Source organism: Poecilia latipinna, unplaced genomic scaffold, assembly GCF_001443285.1.
Source record: "Poecilia latipinna isolate Pla-1442-1.1 unplaced genomic scaffold, P_latipinna-1.0 Scaffold3080, whole genome shotgun sequence".
NCBI lineage: Eukaryota > Metazoa > Chordata > Actinopteri > Cyprinodontiformes > Poeciliidae > Poecilia > Poecilia latipinna.
The window spans coordinates 49,554-56,382 of NW_015115696.1; positions in this window are offsets into that span (position 1 = coordinate 49,554).

Below are 6,829 nucleotides of genomic sequence, written 5' to 3' on the forward strand. Positions count from 1 at the left end.
ATGTGACCCAAACCATTTAGAATACAGAAAATGCATAATCTGCTCCTACACACCGGCCCCTAATTGTTATGGCAGGCATACATAACAATTATACAATAACAATAGGAGCAAGTGAATACATATCTGTTGATTTACACCCCCTGTATCAAACAAAGTTTGGTAACAGGTCTTTCAATAATATTGTTCTTTGTCTGCAGTTTTACAGATCGCACCATGCCTTTTTTATCACAGAAAACCGATATTTCTTTAGCAAGAGGCCAGGAGCCACGTGGGGCAGATGAATCCATGATGACAACGACATCTCCAGATTTCAAATTTTGTTTCTGTTGATTCCACTTCTGTCTTTCTTGCAATAGGGGCAAATACTCCTTGATCCAGCGTTTCCAAAATAAATCTGAGATGTATTGAACTTGTCTCCAACGACGCTTCACATACATATCTGAGGGTTCAAACAGCCCAGGTGGTAAGGCAGGTTTTCCTTTTAGTAGCAGTAGATGATTTGGTGTGAGAGGTTCCAAGTCATTTGGCTCATCTGATAGCCTTGTTATTGGACGATCATTCAATATGGCCTCTATTTCACACATAACAGTATGAAGTCCATCGTCGTCCAATCGTTGCTGTCTTAAAACCGAGTTGAGGATGCGCCTAACAAGGCGTATCATACGCTCCCACACTCCACCATGATGGGATGCTGATGGTGGATTGAAACTCCATTCAATTCCAGATGGAGTAAGAGCATCTTGAATCCGTTTATGATCCAATGAAACGAGAGCTTGCCTCAACTCCCGTTCGGCTCCAACAAAATTGGTTCCATTGTCCGACCTGATGTGAACAACTTGACCCCTTCTGCTGATAAAACGGCGTAATGCATTGATGCAGGCATCTGTTTCAAGGGAGTTTGCTACCTCCAAATGTATTGCTCTGCTCGTCATACAGGTGAATATCACACCATATCATTTGCATTGTTTTCTGCCTTGCTTGATTTCAACAGGTCCAAAATAATCCACTCCAACATTCGTAAATGGAGGCAAATCAGGAACAAGTCTCTCTTTTGGAAGATCCGCCATCTTTTGCTCCAAAGCTCTTCCATTAAAACATCTGCAATTGCGGCATTCAGATATGATTTTTCTCACTGCTGCATTTGCGTTGGTGATCCAATACTTCCTCCTAAGAGTGGACAGAGTATGGTGTCGTCCACTGTGACCCAACAACTGATGAATAGATTTAAGAATGAGCCTGGAGATATGCTGATCTTTAGAGAGAATAAGAGGGTGTTTTTCCTCCATGGGCATTGCTCCTTTACTTAACCTTCCTCCAACTCTCAATAGCCCATTATCCAACATAGGGTCCAATTTATAGATGGAACTCTGTCTGCTTACTGTTCCAGTCTTGGACAGCAAGCAGGAAATTTCATCTTCAAACCTCTGCTGCTGACAATAGCGTACAATGGCCAACTCCGCTTCCAACAGATCCTTGGGCTTTAAGGTGTTGCCTTTTGAGGTCACTGTAGCCTTTTGTCTTTTCACTAGCCCATTATTAAGATCAGGGTCTTTCAGCTGAGCCTTTTGTCGAATGAGTTGCAGCAAATGGGTTTTCAGTCTGAGAAACCAGGCAACGGAAATCTTGAGTTTCCTCCATTCAGAAAAGTAGTTAATAAGAAAATCAGTAGGTTTAATTGAACAAGCGGCAGCACAGTTCACAAGAGCATCCCTTTTGAGCTCTGGATCATTGGAGTCCATCTTATCATCAATAGGATTCTCTGGCCAGAATTCTTCAGGCTTCCAAAGAAAGCTAGGGCCCTCAATCCAACTGCGATTAGTCAGAAAACGGGTCACTTTTATTCCCCTTGATGCAGCATCGGCTGGGTTGTCTTTGGAACCAACATGCCTCCATTGGGAAGGGCCTGAAATCTCTCTTATTATTGAGATCCGATTTGCCACAAAGGTTTGGAAACGTTTATCCTCATTGTTGATGTATTTCAGAACTGATGTACTGTCCGTCCAAAACACAGATTCATCCAGCTGCATTTGAAGCTCTGCTTTTAGCATTACGTCCACTCTGGCAGCCAAAACTGCAGCTGTAAGTTCCAATCTTGGGATCGTCACAGTTTTTAAAGGCGCCACTCTGGCTTTCCCTAATAAGAAGGCTATGTTAATATGGTCTTTGTTGTCTTTCAACCGGATGTATGTTACAGTCCCATAGCCATCTTTACTGGCATCAGCAAAATGATGTAATTGGCAGTATATGAGGTTCCCAAAATCCCTTGCTTTCATACATCTTGCTACTTTGAATGAAGCAAGTAACTTGACCTCCTCCAACCACTGTTCCCACTGTTTCAAAATATCCAGTGGGATGACATCATCCCATCCACAGCTCCTCCTACAGAGCTCTTGCTGCATCATCTTAGCAGGTAGGATGGCTGGTGACAGAAAACCCAAAGGATCGTATACTGAACTGGTGATGGACAGCATGCCACGTCTGGTTGGAGACTGATGTTTCATCTCAATCTTAAATTTGAAGGAGTCTGACTCGACACACCACAGTAGACCTAAAACTCTTTCAGCTGGGAGGTCATCTTGATCCAAGTTGAGCTCTTTTAAATCCTTTGCCCAGTGTTCTTCTGGGATAGACTGCAACACTGCTCGACTGTTACTGATCCATTTCTCCAACTGAAAGCCACCTCTTTTACAGAGAGCATTTAATTCATTCACCATTTTTATGGCCTCTTCCTCTGAACCCAAACTCATCAGGCAGTCATCAACATAAAAGTTTTGCTTGACAGCAAGAACAGCTTGATCAGAAAAATCATCTTTGTTGTCATCTGCAGTTTTCTTTAGTGCATAACTAGCACAGCTTGGAGATGAAACGGCTCCGAACAAGTGCACAGTCATTCTGTAGACTTTCAGTTCTCTGCTGAGGTCTCCTTCTGGCCACCAGAGAAAGCGCAGAAAATCCCTGTCTTGTTCTGCAACCTTCACCTGATGGAACATGGCCTGAATGTCACCCATGAATGCTACAGGCTCCTGCCTGAAGCGAAAGAGTACTCCAAGTAAGGAACTGGTAAGGTTCGGACCTTGTAGTAGTTCTTTATTTAATGATGTTCCTTGATAAGTGGCTCCACAATCAAACACCACTCGTAACGAACCCTTTTTTGGGTGAAAAACACCATGGTGAGGAATGTACCATACTTTCCCAACTGTACCTTTCAACTGTTGATCTGGTACTTGCTCGGCATAACCTTTTTCAATAACATCCTGGAGGCAACTTGAATATTCCTTATGAAGTCGAGGGTCATTTACGAACCTCCTTCTTAATCCAAGTATCCTCTGCTTGGCTACAGAGTAGCCATTTGGTAGCGTAGCATCTGTGTTCTTAAAGGGTAGTTTCAGACAATATCTCTTATCCTGTAAAATTGAAGAGGATTCCATGATTTCCATAAAACGAATGTCTTCCCTTGACATTTCAGTTTTCTCTGAGGTTTTCTCATTGAAGTCATGGTCATACTGTTTGTTGAGCAGGAACTCCAAGTTAGATACAGAGATCTTGTTTACTAGAGCAGAACGTGGCTTCACTTCAGTACTGCTGTTATTTCCATCTTCATTCAATAGACCATTGATCACCCAGCCCAACACTGTCCTTGTAGCATATGGGCCATCGCCACAGCTGTTGACCACTTCCCAAGGCTCTAGTATCTTGGGAGCGTTGGTTCCTATCAACAAGTCAACATTGGCTTTTATGGTGGGGATTTGAACCTTTGACAAATAAGGCCATCTTTCTATTTCTGCAGCAGTAACAATATTATCTGAAGTAACTGGCATTTGCTTCTGCGTAAGGACTTCTGGCAGAGGATGAAAGTTGTTTCCATTCTACCCTGATACCTCAATGCCAGACAATGAATAAGCAGTAAACCTTTTCCTGCCCCATTGTTTTTAAGAGAAAGTTAGTCCTTTTCCCTGAGATGTTTAATCTTTGCATAAGATGTTCTGAACAAAATGTAGCTGTACTACCAGGATCTAAAAAAGCGTATGTCTGTATGACATCCACTCCCTTGGTAGATTTTACTTGTACTGGAATAATGGACAGAATACAGCGACTCTTTCCGGCCCCTGTATGTCCACATGTCTGGGGAAGAGTTGATGGTTTAACTCCTGTTGGCTCTTTTACTGGTTCAGGTTCAGAATTTGCCTTTGGAATATGCAACACAGTTGGGTGTCGTTGATCACAAATTTCACAGATTAAACGTTTATTACAATCTCTGCTGATGTGACCAGTACACAAGCATCCAAAACAAATCCCTTTGTCCTTCAAAAAACGGATTTTTTCTCTGTGTTTCTTGTTTTTAAACTGTTGGCATTTATCCATAAAGTGAGCACATGAACAACAATGACAGTATGGCCTTCGTGTCTTTGATCCATCTTCAGAGTAATCCACTGATGTTGCTGTGGTAGCAAAACTACTCCCTTTACTTCCGATTCTCGACTGTAGCTTGAAGCTGCTGGAAGACCTCAGGCCAGCTGTATGTTGTGGTGCATACACTTCAATGTCACCAAAAATTGGATCAGACAAGATCCTCACATGTTTCTCCAGAAATACAACCAGAACAATAAAATGAGCTCTGTGGTCGTATGACTCCAAAATATCATGAGCAACAGCCCTCCATCTCTCCCTGAGTTTGTATGGCAGCTTAGAAATGACCATTTTCATGTTACTTGGCATATCCAACTCCTGCATATAATGAAGTTCTTCCATCACATTGCAACATCCTCGTAGAAACAAAGCATAAGCTTGTAGAGCTTTAACGTCCTCTGGTTTTATTGATGGCCAGTTCAGAGCTTTGTTTATATAAGCAGTTACTATTTTGTATTCATTTCCAAAATGTTCCTGCAGAAGACCCTTTGCTACAATGTAGCCACGTTCAGGATCCATATGCTGGCTGCTGCGGACCAGTTCCTTAGGCTGTGAACTGCTCCAAATAATACAGTCAGCTTTACTGGCTTTGTTTTCTACTCCTTGTTCAAACGCTTTAATGAAAGCTTTATATTAAAATGGATCTCCTTCAAACACAGGAATGTCTCGTGGTGGTAAAGACAGTAGACGCTGTTGATGCACAAGTGCAGCAGTTATTTCATTTTGCTTATGTATAGTAGTGACAACATCTCCATTTTGAACTTGATCAGTTTGATGATTTATCCTTTGTCTGGTTTGATTTCCACAAGCAGTTGTTACATCATGTTGCAAAACATGTGATTTTTCTAAGTCCATTTGATCATGTGCATCAAAATACTGCTTGCTCATAGAACTTTTCATTTCAGTCTGTTTTGGTCGCACATCCATTGTTTGCAGTTTGGTTTGTGTTGGTACTGCATTTCTTTACATGCTGCAGGATAATAATCCTTTGCCATGACATTAAGAGTTTTATCTGATGTCAGTTTCCTTTTTTCCCCTTCAAAATAAGAGTTCATTCCGTCAGTTGGTGCACGGGAAAGACACTGTTCATCAGAAGCCTGCAGAACTGCCAACTTTGCAGTAGACGCAGCTAGCTCAGTTTCTAGCTCAAGCTGTTCCTTTTTATCAGTTGCTCCTGTTCCTCCAGTGCATGACGTTCCTTCAAAACAGCCATTCTTGCAACCAGTGCAGCTCGCTCTGCTGCAGCTTTTATTTGTGCAGAGGAAGTTGTACTTGACCGATTACTGGTAACACTTTTGTTGCAATGTTTACTCACATTGGAAACACTATCATTAGGCATAATATCATCGTTATCAAACCCATCATGATTAATATCAGCACCATTAATTAAATGACCAGCACTTTCATTTTTAGGTTCATTGTTTTCTTTTGATTTAACCCACCTTTTCGGCAAATTCATCAGAGAACAACATTTTTGCTTTAAACCATATTTCATGTTTTTCTTTCTCCTCAACCGGCAATAAATTCATTAATGAATCATGCATGCATCTTATTTCAACACACAAGTCAATGTACCCATCAAGAGACGTTTGAACTTCTGAAACCAAACCATTTTGCATCAACTCTTGTATCTTTTTCTTTAAACTGCTAGCTTTATTTAGCTTAGCCTTTCTACCAGCTTGCAATCGATCTAACCGATCAGCAATTGCTTTAGCAGAAAGTTTAACCACTCGTTTGCCCGTTTGTGTGTCACAACTGCTGGTCAGAAAGTCCTGGTTGTCAGCAGTAGATGGCGCACTAGCACTCGCTGGTAAATCCACGTCCGCTATGCAATCCTCCAAAATAAAAGTCCGTCAGTCAATAGATCGCAACCAGTTAATTGATACAAAGTTAATTGTTCCTCCACTTCAGCAACCAATGCATTGGATTTACGCCATTATGTGTGCACACGTTTAGATTTAGATTCAGATGGCCATCTTACTAAGTGTAGCGCTACACATACCTATTCGATGCGTGCATTTCAAATCCAGCAACAAGGAAATCCAGGTGTCCTCCTGAACGCCGATCCTGTCCGACGTCACCCCAGGCTGCTGATGAGCTGATGCCAATCAGCTGACGCTCCGTTCCCAACAAACAGGCTCCGTCTGCGTCCCTCGTCGTAGACAAACGCCATCCAAAGTTCCTTTCCCACGATCAGTTCTTGTCATAAGCAATTTTTGACTTTTATGTAGAGGCTAAGCCAAAGCTTTAAGCCCCTGAGGTGGTACACCGGGGTAAAGTTGACACGCCGATCACTTATCCGCTGATTGAAATGAGAGCCGTCCTTGATGTTAGTCCAGATAATCCATTTATTTGCATGACTCGGCAATCATCATCTTATTTCCTTTGTACAACAAGTCATTCCTCTAACATGTTGTCAATA